This window comes from Octopus sinensis, linkage group LG1 (assembly GCF_006345805.1).
Source record: "Octopus sinensis linkage group LG1, ASM634580v1, whole genome shotgun sequence".
In the NCBI taxonomy this organism is placed as follows: Eukaryota; Metazoa; Mollusca; class Cephalopoda; order Octopoda; family Octopodidae; genus Octopus; species Octopus sinensis.
In genome coordinates, this window is record NC_042997.1 from 136923645 (window position 1) to 136950234 (window position 26590).

The 26590-nt window shown below is 30.6% G+C and overlaps 3 long non-coding RNA genes across 5 annotated transcripts; all 3 read left to right on the top strand.

Moving 5' to 3' along the window:
• Positions 1-951: 951 nt before the first annotated feature.
• On the top strand, positions 952-5749 carry LOC118764355. 3 transcript variants are annotated; one of them, XR_005000186.1, is made up of 3 exons: positions 952-1366; positions 4601-5095; positions 5527-5749. It is a non-coding gene; the product is annotated as an uncharacterized LOC118764355 (long non-coding RNA). The 3 variants fall into 3 exon arrangements; XR_005000187.1 differs by lacking the exon at positions 952-1366 and adding an exon at positions 2586-2628; XR_005000183.1 differs by lacking the exon at positions 952-1366 and adding an exon at positions 3131-4108.
• An 8419-nt stretch (positions 5750-14168) lies between these two features.
• LOC118764354 lies at positions 14169-17125 on the top strand. The gene is made up of 3 exons (XR_005000180.1): positions 14169-14250; positions 14680-15174; positions 16927-17125. It is a non-coding gene; the product is annotated as an uncharacterized LOC118764354 (long non-coding RNA).
• A 179-nt stretch (positions 17126-17304) lies between these two features.
• Positions 17305-26083, top strand: LOC118764350. Its single transcript, XR_005000169.1, has 6 exons — positions 17305-17413; positions 17844-18338; positions 20030-20524; positions 22273-22357; positions 25028-25909; positions 25943-26083. It is a non-coding gene; the product is annotated as an uncharacterized LOC118764350 (long non-coding RNA).
• The last annotated feature ends 507 nt before the right edge of the window (positions 26084-26590 follow it).

Sequence of the window (26590 nt, forward strand, 5' to 3'; positions counted from 1 at the left end):
TTGAGCACAGTTTTGTATGTATGTTTCTCTTGTTGTTTTTTTTATTTGGTTTCCTTGCAGTGCAAAAAGCTTAAGCTAGCAAAGTACAGTAAGTAAGCAGTTTAGTTATTTGATATAAAATGTCCTGTATCGTTTGCAACATGCTTCTATATTTGACACAGAATCTGTAGGTCAAAGAAAAACAGTAGTTGGACTTGAAAAGACAGAAGGAATGAAATTCTGGCTGTACGACGGCAGTTTTGCCTATTTATTATTGAGTTGTTTGTTGGTTATTTATTGAGCACAGTTTTGCCTGTGTCTTTTTGTTGTTTTCTCTGTTTGCTTTCCTTGCAGTGAAAAAAAGCGTAAGCTAGCACAGTACAGTAAGTAAGCAGTTTAGTTCTTTGGTATAAAATGACCTGTTTTGTTGTTTGCAACATGCTTTCGATATCTGACAACAATCTGTAGGTAAAAGAAACAGAAAGTTGGTCTTGAAGAGACAGAAGAAATGAAATTCTTGTTGGTACGACCGCATTTTTGCCTGTTCATTTGTTTATATTCATAGAAGAATGTTTGTCTTTGTTTTCTTAACACCTTTGCTTTATTTTCTAACACATATATTTTAGTGTCAATTTATGATTGTAAAGATATTGTACTTTACTGTTGTGTACTAGTGTTTACTAATCTCATTACTATTTGATTGCTATTTAACTATATTAATACTTTATATAACTCTGTTCCTTTTCAGCATTGTGAAATTATTATTGAGTTGTTTGTTGGTTATTTATTGAGCACAGTTTTGCCTGTGTCTTTTTGTTGTTGTTTTTCTGTTTCCTTTCCTTGCAGTCAAAAAAAGCTTAAGCTAGCAAAGTACAGTAAGTAAACAGTTTAGTTCTTTGATATAAAATGACCTGTATTGTTGTTTGCAACATGCTTTCTATATCTGACAGACCATTTGTAGGTAAAAGAAACAGATAGTTGGACTTGAAAGGACAGAAGCAACAAAATTGTGGCTTGTACAACCGCTTTTTTGCGTATTCATTTGCTATATACATAGTAAGAATGTTCGTCTTTATTTTCTTAAAACCTTTTGCTTTATTTTCTTAACACATATATTTTAGTACCAATTTATGATCGTAAAATGTATTGTAAATGACTGTTGCGTGCTAGTGTTTATTCATCTCTTTACTATTTGATTGCTAGTTAACTATATTATTACTTTATAAAATTGTGTTCCTTTTCAGCATTGTGAAATTATTATTGAGTTGTTTGTTGGTTATTTGTTGAGCACAGTTTTGTATGTATGTTTCTCTTGTTGTTTTTTTTATTTGGTTTCCTTGCAGTGCAAAAAGCTTAAGCTAGCAAAGTACAGTAAGTAAGCAGTTTAGTTCTTTGATATAAAATGTCCTGTATTGTTTGCAACATGCTTTCTATATTTGACACAGAATCTGTAGGTCAAAGAAACAGATAGTTGGACTTGAAAAGACAGAAGGAATGAAATTCTGGCTGGTACAACGGCATTTTTGCCTAGTTATTATTGAGTTGTTTGTTGGTTATTTATTGAGCACAGTTTTGCCTGTGTCTTTTTGTTGTTTTTCTGTTTGCTTTCCTTGCAGTGAAAAAAAGCTTAAGCTAGCAAAGTATAGTAAGTAAGCAGTTTAGTTCTTTGATATAAAATGACCTGTTTTGTTGTTTGCAACATGCTTTCGATATTTGACACACAATCTGTAGGTAAAAGAAACAGAAAGTTGGTCTTGAAGAGACAGAAGAAATGAAATTCTTGTTGGTACGACCGCATTTTTGCCTATTCATTTGTTATATACATAGGAAGAATGTTTGTCTTTGTTTTCTTAACACCTTTTGCTTTATTTTCTTAACACATATATTTTAGTATCAATTTATGATTGTAAAGATATTGTACTTTACTGTTGTGTACTAGTGTTTACTAATCTCATTACTATTTGATTGCTATTTAACTATATTAATACTTTATATAACTCTGTTCCTTTTCAGCATTGTGAAATTATTATTGAGTTGTTTGTTGGTTATTTATTGAGCACAGTTTTGCCTATGTCTTTTTCTTGTTGTTTTTCTGTTTCCTTTCCTTGCAGTGAAAAAAAGCTTAAGCTAGCAAAGTACAGTAAGTAAACAGTTTAGTTTTTTGATATAAAATGACCTGTATTGTTGTTTGCAACATGCTTTCTATATCTGACACACCATCTGTAGGTAATAGAAACAGATAGTTGGACTTGAAAGGACAGAAGCAACAAAATTGTGGCTTGTACAACCGCATTTTTGCCTATTCATTTGCTATATACATAGTAAGAATGTTCGTCTTTATTTCTTAAAACCTTTTGCTTTATTTTCTTAACACATATATTTTAGTATCAATTTATGATCGTAAAATGTATTGTAAATGACTGTTGCGTGCTAGTGTTTATTCATCTCTTACTATTTGATTGCTAGTGAACTATATTATTACTTTATAAAATTGTGTTCCCTTTCAGCATTGTGAAATTATTATTGAGTTGTTTGTTGGTAATATGTTGAGCACAGTTTTGCTTCTGTGTTTCTGTTGTTGTTTTCTGTTTGCCTTCCTTGCAGTGAAAAAAAGCTTAAGCTAGCAAAGTACAGTAAGTAAGCAGTTTAGTTCTTTGATATAAAATGACTTGTATTGTTGTTTGCAACATGCTTTCGATGCTTGACACACAATCTGTAGGTAAAAGAAACAGAAGTTGGACTTGAAGGCACAGCAGAAATGAAATTCTGGTTAGTATGACCGCATTTTTGCCTATTCATTTGTTATATACATAGGAAGAATGTTTGTCTTTGTTTCTTAACACCTTTTGCTTTATTTTCTTAACACATATATTTTAGTATCAATTTATGATTTTAAAGATATTGTACTTTACTGTTGTGTACTAGTGTTTACTAATCTCATTACTATTTGATTGCTATTTAACTATATTATTGCTTTATATAACTCTGTTCCTTTTCAGCATTGTGAAATTATTATTGAGTTGTTTGTTATTTATTGAGCACAATTTTGCCTGTGTCTTTTTGTTGTTGTTTTTCTGTTTCCTTCCTTGCAGTCAAAAAAGCTTTAGCTAGCAAAGTACAGTAAGTAAGCAGTTTAGTTCTTTGATATAAAATGACCTGTATTGTTGTTTTGCAACATGCTTTCGATATTTGACACACAATCTGTAGGTAAAAGAAACAGAAAGTTGGTCTTGAAGAGACAGAAGAAATGAAATTCTTGTTGGTGCGACCGCATTTTTGCCTATTCATTTGTTATATATATAGTAAGAATGTTCGTCTTTAATTTCTTAACAACTTTTGCTTCATTTTCTTAACACATATATTTTAGTATCAATTTATGATTGTAAAGATATTGTACTTTACTGTTGTGTACTAGTGTTTACTAATCTCATTACTATTTGATTGCTATTTAACTATATTATTACTTTATATAACTCTGTTCCTTTTCAGCATTGTGAAATTAATATTGAGTTGTTTGTTGGTAATATGTTGAGCACAGTTTTGCTTCTGTGTTTCTGTTGTTGTTTTTTGTGTTTCCTTTCCTTGCAGTCAAAAAAAGCTTAAGCTAGCAAAGTACAGTAAGTAAACGGTTTAGTTCTTTGATATAAAATGACCTGTATTGTTGTTTGCAACATGCTTTCTATATCTGACACACCATCTGTAGGTAAAAGAAACAGATAGTTGGAATTGAAAGGACAGAAGCAACAAAATTGTGGCTTGTACAACCGCATTTTTGCCTATTCATTTGCTATATACATAGTAAGAATGTTCGTCTTTATTTTCTTAAAACCTTTTGCTTTATTTTCTTAACACATATATTTTAGTATCAATTTACGATCGTAAAATGTATTGTAAATGACTGTTGCGTGCTAGTGTTTATTCATCTCTTTACTATTTTATTGCTAGTGAACTATATTATTACTTTATAAAATTGTGTTCCCTTTCAGCATTGTGAAATTATTATTGAGTTGTTTGTTGGTAATATGTTGAGCACAGTTTTGCTTCTGTGTTTCTGTTGTTGTTTTTCTGTTTGCCTTCCTTGCAGTGAAAAAAAGCTTAAGCTAGCAAAGTACAGTAAGTAAGCAGTTTAGTTCTTTGATATAAAATGACTTGTATTGTTGTTTGCAACATGCTTTCGATGCTTGACACACAATCTGTAGGTAAAAGAAACAGAAAGTTGGACTTGAAGGCACAGCAGAAATGAAATTCTGGTTAGTATGACCGCATTTTTGCCTATTCATTTGTTATATACATAGGAAGAATGTTTGTCTTTGTTTTCTTAACACCTTTTGCTTTATTTTCTTAACACATATATTTTAGTATCAATTTATGATTTTAAAGATATTGTACTTTACTGTTGTGTACTAGTGTTTACTAATCTCATTACTATTTGATTGCTATTTAACTATATTATTGCTTTATATAACTCTGTTCCTTTTCAGCATTGTGAAATTATTATTGAGTTGTTTGTTATTTATTGAGCACAATTTTGCCTGTGTCTTTTTGTTGTGTTTTTTGTGTTTCCTTTCCTTGCAGTCAAAAAAGCTTAAGCTAGCGAAGTACAGTAAGTAAAACAGTTCAGTTCTTTGTTATAAAATGACCTGTATTGTTGTTTGCAACATGCTTTCTATATTTGACACACCATCTGTAGGTAAAAGAAACAGATAGTTGGAATTGAAAGGACAGAAGCAACAAAATTGTGGCTTGTACAACCGCATTTTTGCCTATTCATTTGCTATATACATAGTAAGAATGTTCGTCTTTATTTTCTTAAAACCTTTTGCTTTATGTTCTTAACACATATATTTTAGTATCAATTTATGATCGTAAAATGTATTGTAAATGACGGTTGCATGCTAGTGTTTATCCATCTCTTTACTATTTGATTGCTAGTTAACTATATTATTACTTTATAAAATTGTGTTCCCTTTCAGCATTGTGGAATTATTATTGAGTTGTTTGTTGGTTAGTTGTTGAGCACAGTTTTGTATGTATGTTTCTCTTGTTGTTTTTTTTATTTGGTTTCCTTGCAGTGCAAAAAGCTTAAGCTAGCAAAGTACAGTAAGTAAGCAGTTTAGTTATTTGATATAAAATGTCCTGTATTGTTTGCAACATGCTTTCTATATTTGACACAGAATCTGTAGGTCAAAGAAACTGATAGTTGGACTTGAAAAGACAGAAGGAATGAAATTCTGGCTGCTACAACGGCATTTTTGCCTATTTATTATTGAGTTGTTTGTTGGTTATTTATTGAGCACAGTTTTGCCTGTGTCTTTTTGTTGTTGTGTACTAGTGTTTACTAATCTCATTACTATTTGATTACTATTTAACTATATTATTGCTTTATATAACTCTGTTCCTTTTCAGCATTGTGAAATTATTATTGAGTTGTTTGTTATTTATTGAGCACAATTTTGCCTGTGTCTTTTTGTTGTTGTTTTTTCTGTTTCCTTTCCTTGCAGTCAAAAAAAGCTTAAGCTAGCAAAGTACAGTAAGTAAACAGTTCAGTTCTTTGTTATAAAATGACCTGTATTGTTGTTTGCAACATGCTTTCTATATTTGACACACCATCTGTAGGTAAAAGAAACAGATAGTTGGAATTGAAAGGACAGAAGCAACAAAATTATGGCTTGTACAACCGCATTTTTGCCTATTCATTTGCTATATACATAGTAAGAATGTTCGTCTTTATTTTCTTAAAACCTTTTGCCTTATTTTCTTAACACATATATTTTAGTATCATTTATGATCGTAAAATGTATTGTAAATGACGGTTGCATGCTAGTGTTATCCATCTCTTTACTATTTGATTGCTAGTTAACTATATTATTACTTTTATAAATTGTGTTCCCTTTCAGCATTGTGGAGTTATTATTGAGTTGTTTGTTGGTTAGTTGTTGAGCACAGTTTTGTATGTATGTTGTTCTCTTGTTTTTTTTATTATTTGGTTTCCTTGCAGTGCAAAAAGCTTAAGCTAGCAAAGTACAGTAAGTAAGCAGTTTAGTATTTGATATAAAATGTCCTGTATTGTTTGCAACATGCTTTCTATATTTGACACAGAATCTGTAGGTCAAAGAAACAGATAGTTGGACTTGAAAAGACAGAAGAATGAAATTCTGGCTGGTACGACGGCAGTTTTGCCTATTTATTATTGAGTTGTTTGTTGGTTATTTATTGAGCACAGTTTGCCTGTGTCTTTTTGTTGTTTTTCTGTTTGCTTTCCTTGCAGTGAAAAAAAGCTTAAGCTAGCAAAGTACAGTAAGTAAGCAGTTTAGTTCTTTGATATAAAATGACCTGTTTTGTGTTTGCAACATGCTTTCGATATTTGACACACAATCTGTAGGTAAAAGAAACAGAAAGTTGGTCTTGAAGAGACAGAGAAAAATGAAATTCTTGTTGGTGCGACCGCATTTTTGCCTATTCATTTGTTATATACATAGGAAGAATGTTTGTCTTTGTTTTCTTAACACCTTTTGCTTTATTTTCTTAACACATATATTTTAGTATCAATTTATGATTGTAAAGATATTGTACTTTACTGTTGTGTACTAGTGTTTACTAATCTCATTACTATTTGATTGCTATTTAACTATATTAATACTTTATATAACTCTGTTCCTTTTCAGCATTGTGAAATTATTATTAAGTTGTTTGTTGGTTATTTATTGAGCACAGTTTTGCCTATGTCTTTTTGTTGTTGTTTTTCTGTTTCCTTTCCTTGCAGTGAAAAAAAGCTTAAGCTAGCAAAGTACAGTAAGTAAACAGTTTAGTTCTTTGATATAAAATGACCTGTATTGTTGTTTGCAACGTGCTTTCTATATTTGACACACCATCCGTAGGTAAAAGAAACAGATAGTTGGACTTGAAAGGACAGAAGCAACAAAATTGTGGCTTGTACAACCGCATTTTTGCGTATTCATTTGCTATATACATAGTAAGAATGTTCGTCTTTATTTTCTTAAAACCTTTTGCTTTATTTTCTTAACACATATATTTTAGTATCAATTTATGATCGTAAAATGTTTTGTAAATGACTGTTGCGTGCTAGTGTTTATTCATCTCTTTACTCTTTGATTGCTAGTGAACTATATTATTACTTTATAAAATTGTGTTCCCTTTCAGCATTGTGAAATTATTATTGAGTTGTTTGTTGGTAATATGTTGAGCACAGTTTTGCTTTGTGTTTCTGTTGTTGTTTTTTCTGTTTGCCTTCCTTGCAGTGAAAAAAAGCTTAAGCTAGCAAAGTACAGTAAGTAGCAGTTTAGTTCTTTGATATAAAATGACCTGTATTGTTGGTTTGCAACATGCTTCGATACTTGACACACATCTGTAGGTAAAAGAAACAGAAAGTTGAACTTGAAGACACAGCAGAATGAAATTCTGGTTGGTACGACCGTTTTTTGCCTATTCATTTGTTATATACATAGGAAGAATGTTTGTCTTTGTTTTCTTAACACCTTTTGCTTTATTTTCTTAACACATATATTTTAGTATCAAATTATGCTTGTAAAGATATTGTACTTTACTGTTGTGTACTAGTGTTTACTAATCTCATTACTATCTGATTGCTATTTAACTATATTATTACTTTATATAACTCTGTTCCTTTTCAGCATTGTGAAATTATTGTTGAGTTGTTTGTTTGTTATTTATTGAGCACAATTTTGCCTGTGTCTTTTTGTTGTTTTTTTTTCTGTTTCCTTTCCTTGCAGTCAAAAAAAGCTTAAGCTAGCAAAGTACAGTAAGTAAACAGTTCAGTTCTTTGATATAAAATGACCTGTATTGTTGTTTGCAACATGCTTTCTATATTTGACACACCATCTGTAGGTAAAAGAAACAGATAGTTGGACTTGAAAGGACAGAAGCAACAAAATTCTGGCTTGTACAACCGCATTTTTGCGTATTCATTTGCTATATACATAGTAAGAATGTTCGTCTTTATTTTCTTAAAACCTTTTGCTTTATTTGTTAACACACATATTTTAGTATCAATTTATGATCGTAAAATGTATTGTAAATGACTGTTGCGTGCTAGTGTTTATTCATCTCTTTACTATTTGATTGCTAGTGAACTATATTATTACTTTATGAAATTGTGTTCCCTTTCAGCATTGTGAAATTATTATTGAGTTGTTTGTTGGTAATATGTTGAGCACAGTTTTGCTTCTGTGTTTCTGTTGTTGTTTTTCTGTTTGCTTTCCTTGCAGTCAAAAAAAGCTTAAGCTAGCAAAGTACAGTAAGTAAGCAGTTTAGTTCTTTGATATAAAATGACCTGTATTGTTGTTTGCAACATGCTTTCGATATTTGACACACAATCTGTAGGTAAAAGAAACAGAAAGTTGGACTTCAAGGCACAGCAGAATTGAAATTCTTGTTGGTACGACCGTATTTTTGCCTATTCATTTGTTATATATATAGTAAGAATGTTCGTCTTTAATTTCTTAACAACTTTTGCTTCATTTTCTTAACACATATATTTTAGTATCAATTTATGATTGTAAAGATATTGTACTTTACTGTTGTGTACTAGTGTTTACTAATCTCATTACTATTTGATTGCTATTTAACTATATTATTACTTTATATAACTCTGTTCCTTTTCAGCATTGTGAAATTAATATTGAGTTGTTTGTTGGTAATATGTTGAGCACAGTTTTGCTTCTGTGTTTCTGTTGTTGTTTTTTGTGTTTCCTTTCCTTGCAGTCAAAAAAAGCTTAAGCTAGCAAAGTACAGTAAGTAAACGGTTTAGTTCTTTGATATAAAATGACCTGTATTGTTGTTTGCAACATGTTTCTATATTTGACACACCATCTGTAGGTAAAAGAAACAGATAGTTGGAATTGAAAGGACAGAAGCAACAAAATTCTGGCTCGTACAACCGCATTTTTGCCTATTCATTTGCTATATACATAGTAAGAATGTTCGTCTTTATTTTCTTAAAACCTTTTGCTTTATTTTCTTAACACATATATTTTAGTATCAATTTATGATCGTAAAATGTATTGTAAATGACTGTTGCGTGCTAGTGTTTATTCATCTCTTTACTATTTGATTGCTAGTTAACTATATTACTACTTTATAAAATTGTGTTCCCTTTCAGCATTGTGGAATTATTATTGAGTTGTTTGGTTGTTATTGTTGAGCACAGTTTTGTATGTATGTTTCTCTTGTTGTTTTTTTATTTGGTTTCCTTGCAGTGCAAAAAGCTTAAGCTAGCAAAGTACAGTAAGTAAGCAGTTTAGTTATTTGATATAAAATGTCCTGTATCGTTTGCAACATGCTTTCTATATTTGACACAGAATCTGTAGGTCAAAGAAACAGATAGTTGGACTTGAAAAGACAGAAGGAATGAAATTCTGGCTGGTACGACGGCAGTTTTGCCTATTTATTATTGAGTTGTTTGTTGGTTATTTATTGAGCACAGTTTTGCCTGTGTCTTTTTGTTGTTTTTCTGTTTGCTTTCCTTGCAGTGAAAAAAAGCGTAAGCTAGCACAGTACAGTAAGTAAGCAGTTTAGTTCTTTGGTATAAAATGACCTGTTTTGTTGTTTGCAACATGCTTTCGATATCTGACAAACAATCTGTAGGTAAAAGAAACAGAAAGTTGGTCTTGAAGAGACAGAAGAAATGAAATTCTTGTTGGTACGACCGCATTTTTGCCTGTTCATTTGTTATATTCATAGAAAGAATGTTTGTCTTTGTTTTCTTAACACCTTTTGCTTTATTTTCTTAACACATATATTTTAGTGTCAATTTATGATTGTAAAGATATTGTACTTTACTGTTGTGTACTAGTGTTTACTAATCTCATTACTATTTGATTGCTATTTAACTATATTAATACTTTATATAACTCTGTTCCTTTTCAGCATTGTGAAATTATTATTGAGTTGTTTGTTGGTTATTTATTGAGCACAGTTTTGCCTGTGTCTTTTTGTTGTTGTTTTTCTGTTTCCTTTCCTTGCAGTCAAAAAAAGCTTAAGCTAGCAAAGTACAGTAAGTAAACAGTTTAGTTCTTTGATATAAAATGACCTGTATTGTTGTTTGCAACATGCTTTCTATATCTGACAGACCATTTGTAGGTAAAAGAAACAGATAGTTGGACTTGAAAGGACAGAAGCAACAAAATTGTGGCTTGTACAACCGTTTTGCGTATTCATTTGCTATATACATAGTAAGAATGTTCGTCTTTATTTTCTTAAAACCTTTTGCTTTATTTTCTTAACACATATATTTTAGTACCAATTTATGATCGTAAAATGTATTGTAAATGACTGTTGCGTGCTAGTGTTTATTCATCTCTTTACTATTGATGCAGTAGTAACTATATTATTACTTTATAAAATTGTGTTCCTTTTCAGCATTGTGAAATTATTATTGAGTTGTTTGTTGGTTATTTGTTGAGCACAGTTTTGTATGTATGTTTCTCTTGTTGTTTTTTTTATTTGGTTTCCTTGCAGTGCAAAAAGCTTAAGCTAGCAAAGTACAGTAAGTAAGCAGTTTAGTTCTTTGATATAAAATGTCCTGTATTGTTTGCAACATGCTTTCTATATTTGACACAGAATCTGTAGGTCAAAGAAACAGATAGTTGGACTTGAAAAGACAGAAGGAATGAAATTCTGGCTGGTACAACGGCATTTTTGCCTAGTTATTATTGAGTTGTTTGTTGGTTATTTATTGAGCACAGTTTTGCCTGTGTCTTTTTGTTGTTTTTCTGTTTGCTTTCCTTGCAGTGAAAAAAGCTTAAGCTAGCAAAGTATAGTAAGTAAGCAGTTTAGTTCTTTGATATAAAATGACCTGTTTGTTGTTTGCAACATGCTTTCGATATTTGACACACAATCTGTAGGTAAAAGAAACAGAAAGTTGGTCTTGAAGAGACAGAAGAAATGAAATTCTTGTTGGTACGACCGCATTTTTGCCTATTCATTTGTTATATACATAGGAAGAATGTTTGTCTTTGTTTTCTTAACACCTTTTGCTTTATTTTCTTAACACATATATTTTAGTATCAATTTATGATTGTAAAGATATTGTACTTTACTGTTGTGTACTAGTGTTTACTAATCTCATTACTTTGATTGCTATTTAACTATATTAATACTTTATATAACTCTGTTCCTTTTCAGCATTGTGAAATTATTATTGAGTTGTTTGTTGGTTATTTATTGAGCACAGTTTTGCCTATGTCTTTTTCTTGTTGTTTTTCTGTTTCCTTTCCTTGCAGTGAAAAAAAGCTTAAGCTAGCAAAGTACAGTAAGTAAACAGTTTAGTTTTTTGATATAAAATGACCTGTATTGTTGTTTGCAACATGCTTTCTATATCTGACACACCATCTGTAGGTAATAGAAACAGATAGTTGGACTTGAAAGGACAGAAGCAACAAAATTGTGGCTTGTACAACCGCATTTTTGCCTATTCATTTGCTATATACATAGTAAGAATGTTCGTCTTTATTTTCTTAAAACCTTTTGCTTTATTTTCTTAACACATATATTTTAGTATCAATTTATGATCGTAAAATGTATTGTAAATGACTGTTGCGTGCTAGTGTTTATTCATCTCTTTACTATTTGATTGCTAGTGAACTATATTATTACTTTATAAAATTGTGTTCCCTTTCAGCATTGTGAAATTATTATTGAGTTGTTTGTTGGTAATATGTTGAGCACAGTTTTGCTTCTGTGTTTCTGTTGTTGTTTTCTGTTTGCCTTCCTTGCAGTGAAAAAAAGCTTAAGCTAGCAAAGTACAGTAAGTAAGCAGTTTAGTTCTTTGATATAAAATGACTTGTATTGTTGTTTGCAACATGCTTTCGATGCTTGACACACAATCTGTAGGTAAAAGAAACAGAAAGTTGGACTTGAAGGCACAGCAGAAATGAAATTCTGGTTAGTATGACCGCATTTTTGCCTATTCATTTGTTATATACATAGGAAGAATGTTTGTCTTTGTTTTCTTAACACCTTTTGCTTTATTTTCTTAACACATATATTTTAGTATCAATTTATGATTTTAAAGATATTGTACTTTACTGTTGTGTACTAGTGTTTACTAATCTCATTACTATTTGATTGCTATTTAACTATATTATTGCTTTATATAACTCTGTTCCTTTTCAGCATTGTGAAATTATTATTGAGTTGTTTGTTATTTATTGAGCACAATTTTGCCTGTGTCTTTTTGTTGTTGTTTTTTCTGTTTCCTTTCCTTGCAGTCAAAAAAAGCTTTAGCTAGCAAAGTACAGTAAGTAAGCAGTTTAGTTCTTTGATATAAAATGACCTGTATTGTTGTTTGCAACATGCTTTCGATATTTGACACACAATCTGTAGGTAAAAGAAACAGAAAGTTGGTCTTGAAGAGACAGAAGAAATGAAATTCTTGTTGGTGCGACCGCATTTTTGCCTATTCATTTGTTATATATATAGTAAGAATGTTCGTCTTTAATTTCTTAACAACTTTTGCTTCATTTTCTTAACACATATATTTTAGTATCAATTTATGATTGTAAAGATATTGTACTTTACTGTTGTGTACTAGTGTTTACTAATCTCATTACTATTTGATTGCTATTTAACTATATTATTACTTATATAACTCTGTTCCTTTTCAGCATTGTGAAATTAATATTGAGTTGTTTGTTGGTAATATGTTGAGCACAGTTTTGCTTCTGTGTTTCTGTTGTTGTTTTTTGTGTTTCCTCCTTGCAGAGCACAAAAAAAGCTTAAGCTAGCAAAGTACAGTAAGTAAACGGTTTAGTTCTTTGATATAAAATGACCTGTATTGTTGTTTGCAACATGCTTTCTATATCTGACACACCATCTGTAGGTAAAAGAAAACAGATAGTTGGAATTGAAAGGACAGAAGCAACAAAATTGTGGCTTGTACAACCGCATTTTTGCCTATTCATTTGCTATATACATAGTAAGAATGTTCGTCTTTATTTCTTAAAACCTTTTGCTTTATTTTCTTAACACATATATTTTAGTATCAATTTACGATCGTAAAATGTATTGTAAATGACTGTTGCGTGCTAGTGTTTATTCATCTCTTTACTATTTTATTGCTAGTGAACTATATTATTACTTTATAAAATTGTGTGTCCCTTTCAGCATTGTGAAATTATTATTGAGTTGTTTGTTGGTAATATGTTGAGCACAGTTTTGCTTCTGTTCTGTTGTTGTGTTTTTCTGTTTGCCTTCCTTGCAGTGAAAAAAAGCTTAAGCTAGCAAAGTACAGTAAGTAAGCAGTTTAGTTCTTTGATATAAATGACTTGTATTGTTGTTTGCAACATGCTTTCGATGCTTGACACACAATCTGTAGGTAAAAGAAACAGAAAGTTGGACTTGAAGGCACAGCAGAAATGAAAATTCTGGTTAGTATGACCGCATTTTTGCCTATTCATTTGTTATATACATAGGAAGAATGTTTGTCTTTGTTTTCTTAACACCTTTTGCTTTATTTTCTTAACACATATATTTTAGTATCAATTTATGATTTTAAAGATATTGTACTTTACTGTTGTGTACTAGTGTTTACTAATCTCATTACTATTTGATTGCTATTTAACTATATTATTGCTTTATATAACTCTGTTCCTTTTCAGCATTGTGAAATTATTATTGAGTTGTTTGTTATTTATTGAGCACAATTTTGCCTGTGTCTTTTTGTTGTTGTTTTTTGTGTTTCCTTTCCTTGCAGTCAAAAAAAGCTTAAGCTAGCGAAGTACAGTAAGTAAACAGTTCAGTTCTTTGTTATAAAATGACCTGTATTGTTGTTTGCAACATGCTTTCTATATTTGACACACCATCTGTAGGTAAAAGAAACAGATAGTTGGAATTGAAAGGACAGAAGCAACAAAATTGTGGCTTGTACAACCGCATTTTTGCCTATTCATTTGCTATATACATAGTAAGAATGTTCGTCTTTATTTTCTTAAAACCTTTTGCTTTATGTTCTTAACACATATATTTTAGTATCAATTTATGATCGTAAAATGTATTGTAAATGACGGTTGCATGCTAGTGTTTATCCATCTCTTTACTATTTGATTGCTAGTTAACTATATTATTACTTTATAAAATTGTGTCCCTTTCAGCATTGTGGAATTATTATTGAGTTGTTTGTTGGTTAGTTGTTGAGCACAGTTTTGTATGTATGTTCTCTCTTGTTTTTTTTTTATTTGTTTCCTTGCAGTGCAAAAAGCTTAAGCTAGCAAAGTACAGTAAGTAAGCAGTTTAGTTATTTGATATAAAATGTCCTGTATTGTTTGCAACATGCTTTCTATATTGACACAGAATCTGTAGGTCAAAGAAACTGATAGTTGGACTTGAAAAGACAGAAGGAATGAAATTCGGCTGCTATACAACGGCATTTTTGCCTTTATTATTGAGTTGTTTGTTGGTTATTTATTGAGCACAGTTTTGCCTGTGTCTTTTTGTTGTTGTGTACTAGTGTTTACTAATCTCATTACTATTTGATTACTATTTAACTATATTATTGCTTTATATAACTCTGTTCCTTTTCAGCATTGTGAAATTATTATTGAGTTGTTTGTTATTTATTGAGCACAATTTTGCCTGTGTCTTTTTGTTGTTGTTTTTTCTGTTTCCTTTCCTTGCAGTCAAAAAAAGCTTAAGCTAGCAAAGTACAGTAAGTAAACAGTTCAGTTCTTTGTTATAAAATGACCTGTATTGTTGTTTGCAACATGCTTTCTATATTTGACACACCATCTGTAGGTAAAAGAAACAGATAGTTGGAATTGAAAGGACAGAAGCAACAAAATTATGGCTTGTACAACCGCATTTTTGCCTATTCATTTGCTATATACATAGTAAGAATGTTCGTCTTTATTTTCTTAAAACCTTTTGCCTTATTTTCTTAACACATATATTTTAGTATCAATTTATGATCGTAAAATGTATTGTAAATGACGGTTGCATGCTAGTGTTTATCCATCTCTTTACTATTTGATTGCTAGTTAACTATATTATTACTTTATAAAATTGTGTTCCCTTTCAGCATTGTGGAGTTATTATTGAGTTGTTTGTTGGTTAGTTGTTGAGCACAGTTTTGTATGTATGTTTCTCTTGTTGTTTTTTTTATTTGGTTTCCTTGCAGTGCAAAAAGCTTAAGCTAGCAAAGTACAGTAAGTAAGCAGTTTAGTTATTTGATATAAAATGTCCTGTATTGTTTGCAACATGCTTTCTATATTTGACACAGAATCTGTAGGTCAAAGAAACAGATAGTTGGACTTGAAAAGACAGAAGGAATGAAATTCTGGCTGGTACGACGGCAGTTTTGCCTATTTATTATTGAGTTGTTTGTTGGTTATTTATTGAGCACAGTTTTGCCTGTGTCTTTTTGTTGTTTTTCTGTTTGCTTTCCTTGCAGTGAAAAAAAGCTTAAGCTAGCAAAGTACAGTAAGTAAGCAGTTTAGTTCTTTGATATAAAATGACCTGTTTTGTTGTTTGCAACATGCTTTCGATATTTGACACACAATCTGTAGGTAAAAGAAACAGAAAGTTGGTCTTGAAGAGACAGAAGAAATGAAATTCTTGTTGGTGCGACCGCATTTTTGCCTATTCATTTGTTATATACATAGGAAGAATGTTTGTCTTTGTTTTCTTAACACCTTTTGCTTTATTTTCTTAACACATATATTTTAGTATCAATTTATGATTGTAAAGATATTGTACTTTACTGTTGTGTACTAGTGTTTACTAATCTCATTACTATTTGATTGCTATTTAACTATATTAATACTTTATATAACTCTGTTCCTTTTCAGCATTGTGAAATTATTATTAAGTTGTTGTTGGTTATTTATTGAGCACAGTTTTGCCTATGTCTTTTTTGTTGTTGTTTTCTGTTTCCTTTCCTTGCAGTGAAAAAAGCTTAAGCTAGCAAAGTACAGTAAGTAAACAGTTTAGTTTTTTGATATAAAATGACCTGTATTGTTGTTTGCAACATGCTTTCTATATCTGACACACCATCTGTAGGTAAAAGAAACAGATAGTTGGACTTGAAAGGACAGAAGCAACAAAATTGTGGCTTGTACAACCGCATTTTTGCCTATTCATTTGCTATATACATAGTAAGAATGTTCGTCTTTATTTTCTTAAAACCTTTTGCTTTATTTTCTTAACACATATATTTTAGTATCAATTTATGATCGTAAAATGTATTGTAAATGACTGTTGCGTGCTAGTGTTTATTCATCTCTTTACTATTTGATTGCTAGTGAACTATATTATTACTTTATAAAATTGTGTTCCCTTTCAGCATTGTGAAATTATTGAGTTGTTTGTTGGTAATATGTTGAGCACAGTTTTGCTTCTGTGTTTCTGTTGTTGTTTTTTGTTTGCCTTCCTTGCAGTGAAAAAAAGCTTAAGCTAGCAAAGTACAGTAAGTAAGCAGTTTAGTTCTTTGATATAAAATGACTTGTATTGTTGTTTGCAACATGCTTTCGATGCTTGACACACAATCTGTAGGTAAAAGAAACAGAAAGTTGGACTTGAAGGCACAGCAGAAATGAAATTCTGGTTAGTATGACCGCATTTTTGCCTATTCATTTGTTATATACATAGGAAGAATGTTTGTCTTTGTTTTCTTAACACCTTTTGCTTTATTTTCTTAACACATATATTTTAGTATCAATTTATGATTTTAAAGATATTGTACTTTACTGTTGTGTACTAGTGTTTACTAATCTCATTACTATTTGATTGCTATTTAACTATATTATTGCTTTATATAACTCTGTTCCTTTTCAGCATTGTGAAATTATTATTGAGTTGTTTGTTATTTATTGAGCACAATTTTGCCTGTGTCTTTTTGTTGTTGTTTTTTGTGTTTCCTTTCCTTGCAGTCAAAAAAAGCTTAAGCTAGCAAAGTACAGTAAGTAAACAGTTCAGTTCTTTGTTATAAAATGACCTGTATTGTTGTTTGCAACATGCTTTCTATATTTGACACACCATCTGTAGGTAAAAGAAACAGATAGTTGGAATTGAAAGGACAGAAGCAACAAAATTGTGGCTTGTACAACCGCATTTTTGCCTATTCATTTGCTATATACATAGTAAGAATGTTCGTCTTTATTTTCTTAAAACCTTTTGCTTTATGTTCTAAACATATATTTTAGTATCAATTTATGATCGTAAAATGTATTGTAAATGACGGTTGCATGCTAGTGTTTATCCATCTCTTTACTATTTGATTGCTAGTTAACTAATTATTATTTATTATAAATTGTGTTCCCTTTCAGCATTGTGGAATTATTGAGTTGTTTGTTGGTTAGTTGTTGAGCACAGTTTTGTATGTATGTTTCTCTTGTTTTTTTTATTTGGTTTCCTTGCAGTGCAAAAAGCTTAAGCTAGCAAAGTACAGTAAGTAAGCAGTTTAGTTTGATATATAAAATGTCCTGTATTGTTTGCAACATGCTTTCTATATTTGACACAGAATCTGTAGGTCAAAGAAACTGATAGTTGGACTTGAAAAGACAGAAGGAATGAAATTCTGGCTGCTACAACGGCATTTTTGCCTATTTATTATTGAGTTGTTTGTTGGTTATTTATTGAGCACAGTTTTGCCTGTGTCTTTTTGTTGTTGTGTACTAGTGTTTACTAATCTCATTACTATTTGATTACTATTTAACTATATTATTGCTTTATATAACTCTGTTCCTTTTCAGCATTGTGAAATTATTATTGAGTTGTTTGTTATTTATTGAGCACAATTTTGCCTGTGTCTTTTTGTTGTTGTTTTTTCTGTTTCCTTTCCTTGCAGTCAAAAAAAGCTTAAGCTAGCAAAGTACAGTAAGTAAACAGTTCAGTTCTTTGTTATAAAATGACCTGTATTGTTGTTTGCAACATGCTTTCTATATTTGACACATCATCTGTAGGTAAAAGAAACAGATAGTTGGAATTGAAAGGACAGAAGCAACAAAATTATGGCTTGTACAACCGCATTTTTGCCTATTCATTTGCTATATACATAGTAAGAATGTTCGTCTTTATTTTCTTAAAACCTTTTGCCTTATTTTCTTAACACATATATTTTAGTATCAATTTATGATCGTAAAATGTATTGTAAATGACGGTTGCATGCTAGTGTTTATCCATCTCTTTACTATTTGATTGCTAGTTAACTATATTATTACTTTATAAAATTGTGTTCCCTTTCAGCATTGTGGAGTTATTATTGAGTTGTTTGTTGGTTAGTTGTTGAGCACAGTTTTGTATGTATGTTTCTCTTGTTGTTTTTTTTATTTGGTTTCCTTGCAGTGCAAAAAGCTTAAGCTAGCAAAGTACAGTAAGTAAGCAGTTTAGTTATTTGATATAAAATGTCCTGTATTGTTTGCAACATGCTTTCTATATTTGACACAGAATCTGTAGGTCAAAGAAACTGATAGTTGGACTTGAAAAGACAGAAGGAATGAAATTCTGGCTTGTGCAACCGCATTTTTGCCTATTTATTATTGAGTTGTTTGTTGGTTATTTATTGAGCACAGTTTTGCCTGTGTCTTTTTGTTGTTTTTCTGTTTGCTTTCCTTGCAGTGAAAAAAAGCTTAAGCTAGCATAGTACAGTAAGTAAGCAGTTTAGTTCTTTGATATAAAATGACCTGTTTTGTTGTTTGCAACATACTTTCGATATTTGACACACAATCTGTAGGTAAAAGAAACAGAAAGTTGGTCTTGAAGAGACAGAAGAAATGAAATTCTTGTTGGTACGACCGCATTTTTGCCTATTCATTTGTTATATACATAGGAAGAATGTTTGTCTTTGTTTTCTTAACACCTTTTGCTTTATTTTCTTAACACATATATTTTAGTATCAATTTATGATTGTAAAGATATTGTACTTTACTGTTGTGTACTAGTGTTTACTAATCTCATTACTATTTGATTGCTATTTAACTATATTAATACTTTATATAACTCTGTTCCTTTTCAGCATTGTGAAATTATTATTGAGTTGTTTGTTGGTTATTTATTGAGCACAGTTTTGCCTGTGTCTTTTTGTTGTTGTTTTTCTGTATGCTTTCCTTGCAGTGAAAAAAAGCTTAAGCTAGCAAAGTACAGTAAGTAAGCAGTTTAGTTCTTTGATATAAAATGACCTGTATTGTTGTTAGCAACATGCTTTCTATATTTGACACAATCTGTAGGTAAAAGAAACAGATAGTTGGACTTGAAAGGACAGAAGCAATAAAATTCTGGTTTGTACAACCGCATTTTTGCCTATTTATTTGCTATATACATAGTAGGAATGTTCGTCTTTATTTTCTTAAAACCTTTTGCTTTATTTTCTTAACACATATATTTTAGTATCAATTTATGATCGTAAAACGTATTGTAAATGACTGTTCCGTGCTAGTGTTTACTCATCTCATTACTATTTGATTGCTAGTTAACTATATTATTACTTTATAAAATTGTGTTCCCTTTCAGCATTGTGGAATTATTATTGAGTTGTTTGTTGGTTAGTTGTTGAGCACAGTTTTGTATGTATGTTTCTCTTGTTTTTTTTATTTGGTTTCCTTGCAGTGCAAAAAGCTTAAGCTAGCAAAGTACAGTAAGTAAGCAGTTTAGTTATTTGATATAAAATGTCCTGTATTGTTTGCAACATGCTTTCTATATTTGACACAGAATCTGTAGGTCAAAGAAACTGATAGTTGGACTTGAAAAGACAGAAGGAATGAAATTCTGGCTGCTACAACGGCATTTTTGCCTATTTATTATTGAGTTGTTTGTTGGTTATTTATTGAGCACAGTTTTGCCTGTGTCTTTTTGTTGTTGTGTACTAGTGTTTACTAATCTCATTACTATTTGATTACTATTTAACTATATTATTGCTTTATATAACTCTGTTCCTTTTCAGCATTGTGAAATTATTATTGAGTTGTTTGTTATTTATTGAGCACAATTTTGCCTGTGTCTTTTTGTTGTTGTTTTTTCTGTTTCCTTTCCTTGCAGTCAAAAAAAGCTTAAGCTAGCAAAGTACAGTAAGTAAACAGTTCAGTTCTTTGTTATAAAATGACCTGTATTGTTGTTTGCAACATGCTTTCTATATTTGACACACCATCTGTAGGTTAAAAGAAACAGATAGTTGGAATTGAAAGGACAGAAGCAACAAAATTATGGCTTGTACAACCGCATTTTTGCCTATTCATTTGCTATATACATAGTAAGAATGTTCGTCTTTATTTTCTTAAAACCTTTTGCCTTATTTTCTTAACACATATATTTTAGTATCAATTTATGATCGTAAAATGTATTGTAAATGACGGTTGCATGCTAGTGTTTATCCATCTCTTTACTATTTGATTGCTAGTTAACTATATTATTACTTTATAAAATTGTGTTCCCTTTCAGCATTGTGGAGTTATTATTCAGTTGTTTGTTGGTTAGTTGTTGAGCACAGTTTTGTATGTATGTTTCTCTTGTTGTTTTTTTATTTGGTTTCCTTGCAGTGCAAAAAGCTTAAGCTAGCAAAGTACAGTAAGTAAGCAGTTTAGTTATTTGATATAAAATGTCCTGTATTGTTTGCAACATGCTTTCTATATTTGACACAGAATCTGTAGGTCAAAGAAACAGATAGTTGGACTTGAAAAGACAGAAGGAATGAAATTCTGGCTGGTACGACGGCAGTTTTGCCTATTTATTATTGAGTTGTTTGTTGGTTATTTATTGAGCACAGTTTTGCCTGTGTCTTTTTGTTGTTTTTCTGTTTGCTTTCCTTGCAGTGAAAAAAAGCTTAAGCTAGCAAAGTACAGTAAGTAAGCAGTTTAGTTCTTTGATATAAAATGACCTGTTTTGTTGTTTGCAACATGCTTTCGATATTTGACACACAATCTGTAGGTAAAAGAAACAGAAAGTTGGTCTTGAAGAGACAGAAGAAATGAAATTCTTGTTGGTGCGACCGCATTTTTGCCTATTCATTTGTTATATACATAGGAAGAATGTTTGTCTTTGTTTTCTTAACACCTTTTGCTTTATTTTCTTAACACATATATTTTAGTATCAATTTATGATTGTAAAGATATTGTACTTTACTGTTGTGTACTAGTGTTTACTAATCTCATTACTATTTGATTGCTATTTAACTATATTAATACTTATATAACTCTGTTCCTTTTCAGCATTGTGAAATTATTATTAAGTTGTTTGTTGGTTATTTATTGAGCACAGTTTTGCCTATGTTTTGTTGTTGTTTTTCTGTTTCCTTTCCTTGCAGTGAAAAAAAGCTTAAGCTAGCAAAGTACAGTAAGTAAACAGTTTAGTTTTTTGATATAAAATGACCTGTATTGTTGTTTGCAACATGCTTTCTATATCTGACACACCATCTGTAGGTAAAAGAAACAGATAGTTGGACTTGAAAGGACAGAAGCAACAAAATTGTGGCTTGTACAACCGCATTTTGTGCCTATTTTGCTATATACATAGTAAGAATGTTCGTCTTTATTTTCTTAAAACCTTTTGCTTTATTTTCTTAACACATATATTTTAGTATCAATTTATGATCGTAAAATGTATTGTAAATGACTGTTGCGTGCTAGTGTTTATTCATCTCTTTACTATTTGATTGCTAGTGAACTATATTATTACTTTATAAAATTGTGTTCCCTTTCAGCATTGTGAAATTATTATTGAGTTGTTTGTTGGTAATATGTTGAGCACAGTTTTGCTTCTGTGTTTCTGTTGTTGTTTTTCTGTTTGCCTTCCTTGCAGTGAAAAAAAGCTTAAGCTAGCAAAGTACAGTAAGTAAGCAGTTTAGTTCTTTGATATAAATGACTTGTATTGTTGTTTGCAACATGCTTTCGATGCTTGACACACAATCTGTAGGTAAAAGAAACAGAAAGTTGGACTTGAAGGCACAGCAGAAATGAAATTCTGGTTAGTATGACCGCATTTTTGCCTATTCATTTGTTATATACATAGGAAGAATGTTTGTCTTTGTTTTCTTAACACCTTTTGCTTTATTTTCTTAACACATATATTTTAGTATCAATTTATGATTTTAAAGATATTGTACTTTACTGTTGTGTACTAGTGTTTACTAATCTCATTACTATTTGATTGCTATTTAACTATATTATTGCTTTATATAACTCTGTTCCTTTTCAGCATTGTGAAATTATTATTGAGTTGTTTGTTATTTATTGAGCACAATTTTGCCTGTGTCTTTTTGTTGTTGTTTTGTGTTTCCTTCCTTGCAGTCAAAAAAAGCTTAAGCTAGCAAAGTACAGTAAGTAAACAGTTCAGTTCTTTGTTATAAAATGACCTGTATTGTTGTTTGCAACATGCTTTCTATATTTGACACACCATCTGTAGGTAAAAGAAACAGATAGTTGGAATTGAAAGGACAGAAGCAACAAAAATTGTGGCTTGTACAACCGCATTTTTGCCTATTCATTTGCTATATACATAGTAAGAATGTTCGTCTTTATTTTCTTAAAACCTTTTGCTTTATGTTCTTAACACATATATTTTAGTATCAATTTATGATCGTAAAATGTATTGTAAATGACGGTTGCATGCTAGTGTTTATCCCTCTCTTTACTATTTGATTGCTAGTTATAACTATATTACTTTATAAAATTGTGTTCCCTTTCAGCATTGTGGAATTATTATTGAGTTGTTTGTTGGTTAGTTGTTGAGCACAGTTTTGTATGTATGTCTCTTGTTTTTTTTATTTGGTTTCCTTGCAGTGCAAAAAGCTTAAGCTAGCAAAGTACAGTAAGTAAGCAGTTTAGTTATTTGATATAAAATGTCCTGTATTGTTTGCAACATGCTTTCTATATTGACACAGAATCTGTAGGTCAAAGAAACTGATAGTTGGACTTGAAAAGACAGAAGGAATGAAATTCTGGCTGCTACAACGGCATTTTTGCCTATTTATTATTGAGTTGTTTGTTGTTATTTATTGAGAGCAGTTTTGCCTGTGTCTTTTTGTTGTTGTGTGTAGTGTTTACTAATCTCATTACTATTTGATTACTATTTAACTATATTATTGCTTTATATAACTCTGTTCCTTTTCAGCATTGTGAAATTATTATTGAGTTGTTTGTTATTTATTGAGCACAATTTTGCCTGTGTCTTTTTGTTGTTGTTTTTCTGTTTCCTTTCCTTGCAGTCAAAAAAAGCTTAGCTAGCAAAGTACAGTAAGTAAACAGTTCAGTTCTTTGTTATAAATGACCTGTATTGTTGTTTGCAACATGCTTTCTATATTTGACACACCATCTGTAGGTAAAAGAAACAGATAGTTGGAATTGAAAGGACAGAAGCAACAAAATTATGGCTTGTACAACCGCATTTTTGCCTATTCATTTGCTATATACATAGTAAGAATGTTCGTCTTTATTTCTTAAAACCTTTTGCCTTATTTTCTTAACACATATATTTTAGTATCAATTTATGATCGTAAAATGTATTGTAAATGACGGTTGCATGCTAGTGTTTATCCATCTCTTTACTATTTGATTGCTAGTTAACTATATTATTACTTTATAAAATTGTGTTCCCTTTCAGCATTGTGGAGTTATTATTGAGTTGTTTGTTGGTTAGTTGTTGAGCACAGTTTTGTATGTATGTTTCTCTTGTTGTTTTTTTTATTTGGTTTCCTTGCAGTGCAAAAAGCTTAAGCTAGCAAAGTACAGTAAGTAAGCAGTTTAGTTATTTGATATAAAATGTCCTGTATTGTTTGCAACATGCTTTCTATATTTGACACAGAATCTGTAGGTCAAAGAAACTGATAGTTGGACTTGAAAAGACAGAAGGAATGAAATTCTGGCTTGTGCAACCGCATTTTTGCCTATTTATTATTGAGTTGTTTGTTGGTTATTTATTGAGCACAGTTTTGCCTGTGTCTTTTTGTTGTTTTTCTGTTTGCTTTCCTTGCAGTGAAAAAAAGCTTAAGCTAGCATAGTACAGTAAGTAAGCAGTTTGTTCTTTGATATAAAATGACCTGTTTTGTTGTTTGCAACATACTTTCGATATTTGACACACAATCTGTAGGTAAAAGAAACAGAAAGTTGGTCTTGAAGAGACAGAAGAAATGAAATTCTTGTTGGTACGACCGCATTTTTGCCTATTCATTTGTTATATACATAGAGAAGAATGTTTGTCTTTGTTTCTTAACACCTTTTGCTTTATTTCTTAACACATATATTTTAGTATCAATTTATGATTGTAAAGATATTGTACTTTACTGTTGTGTACTAGTGTTTACTAATCTCATTACTATTTGATTGCTATTTAACTATATTAATACTTTATATAACTCTGTTCCTTTTCAGCATTGTGAAATTATTATTGAGTTGTTTGTTGGTTATTTATTGAGCACAGTTTTGCCTGTGTCTTTTTGTTGTTGTTTTTCTGTATGCTTTCCTTGCAGTGAAAAAAAGCTTAAGCTAGCAAAGTACAGTAAGTAAGCAGTTTAGTTCTTTGATATAAAATGACCTGTATTGTTGTTAGCAACATGCTTTCTATATTTGACACACAATCTGTAGGTAAAAGAAACAGATAGTTGGACTTGAAAGGACAGAAGCAATAAAATTCTGGTTTGTACAACCGCATTTTTGCCTATTTATTTGCTATATACATAGTAGGAATGTTCGTCTTTATTTTCTTAAAACCTTTTGCTTTATTTTCTTAACACATATATTTTAGTATCAATTTATGATCGTAAAACGTATTGTAAATGACTGTTCCGTGCTAGTGTTTACTCATCTCATTACTATTTGATTGCTAGTTAACTATATTATTACTTTATAAAATTGTGTTCCCTTTCAGCATTGTGAAATTATTATTGAGTTGTTTGTTGGTAATATGTTGAGCATAGTTTTGCTTCTGTGTTTATGTTGTTGTTTTTCTGTTTGCTTTCCTTGCAGTGAAAAAAAGCTTCAGCTAGCAAAGTACAGTAAGTAAGCAGTTTACTTCTTTGATATAAAATGACCTGTATTGTTGTTTGCAACATGTTTTCGATAGTTGACACACAATCTGTAGGTAAAAGAAACAGAACGTTGGACTTGAAGAGACAGAAGAAATGAAATTCTCGTTGGTACGACCCCATTTTTGCCTATTCATTTATTATATACATAGTAAGAATGTACGTTTATATTTTCTTAACGTCTTTTGCTTTATTTTCTTAACACATATATTTTAGTATCAATTTATGATTGTAAAAATATCGTACTTTACTGTTGCGTACTAGTGTTTACTCATCTCATTACTGTTTGATTTCTATTTAACTATATTATTACTCTATAAAATTGTGTTCCCTTTCAGCATTGTGAAATTATTATTGAGTTGTTTGTTGGTAATATGTTGAGCACAGTTTTGCTTGTGTGTTTTTGTTGTTTTTCTGTTTGCTTTTCTTGCAGTGAAAAAAGCTGAAGCTAGCAAAGTAGTTCTTTGATATAAAATTACCTGTATTGTTGTTTGCAACATGCTTTATATATTTGACACACAATCTGTAGGTGAAAGAAACAGATAGTTGGACTTGAAAGGACAGAAGCAATGAAATTCTGGCCGGTACAACCGCATTTTTGCCTATTCATTTGCTATATACACAGGAAGAATGTTCGTCTTTATTTTCTTAAAACCTTTTCCTTTATTTTCTTTACACATATATTTTAGTATCAATTTATGATCGTAAAAAGTATTGTAATTTACTGTTGCGTACTAGTGTTTACTCATCTCATTACTATTTGATTGCTTGTCAACTATATTGTTACTTTATAAAATTGTGTTCCCTTTCAGCATTGTGAAATTATTATTGAGTTGTTTGTTGGTTATTTGTTGAGCACAGTTTTGTTTGTGTGTTTATGTTGTTTTTCTGTTTGCTTTCCTTGCAGTGAAAAAAGCTTAAGCTAGCAAAGTACAGTAAGTTAGCAGTTTAGTTCTTTGATGTAAGATGACCTGCATTGTTTAGTTCTTTGATATAAAATGACCTGTATTTTTGTTTGCAACATGCTTTCTATATTTGACACACAATCTGTAGGTAAAAGAAATTGATAGTTGAACTTGAAGAGACAGAAGCAATAAAATTCTGGCTTGTACGACTGCATTTTTGCCTATTCATTTGATATGAACATAGAAAGAATGTTCCCCTTTATTTCTTAACACATTTTGCTTTATTCTGAACACGTATATTTGAGTATCAATTTATGATCATAAAAAGTATTGTAAGTTACTGTTGCGTACTAGTGTTTACGCATCTCATTACTATTTGATTGCTAGTTAACTATGTTATTACTTTATAAAATTGTGTTCCCTTTCAGTGTAGTGAAATTATTATTGAGTTGTTTGTTGGTAATTTGATGAGTACAGTGTTGCCTGTTTGTTTCTGTTGTTTTTCTGTTTGCTTTCTTTGCAGTGAAAAAAGCTTAAGTAAGCAGTTTAGTTCTTTATATAAAATGACCTGAATTGTTGTTTGCAACATGCTTCATGTATTTGACACACAATCTGTAGGTAAAAGAAACAGATAGTTTTCTTGAGGAGACAGAAGCAATGAAATTCTGGCTGGTAGGACCGCATTTTTGCATATTCACTAACATTCAAAGCCACTTTAATATGTATT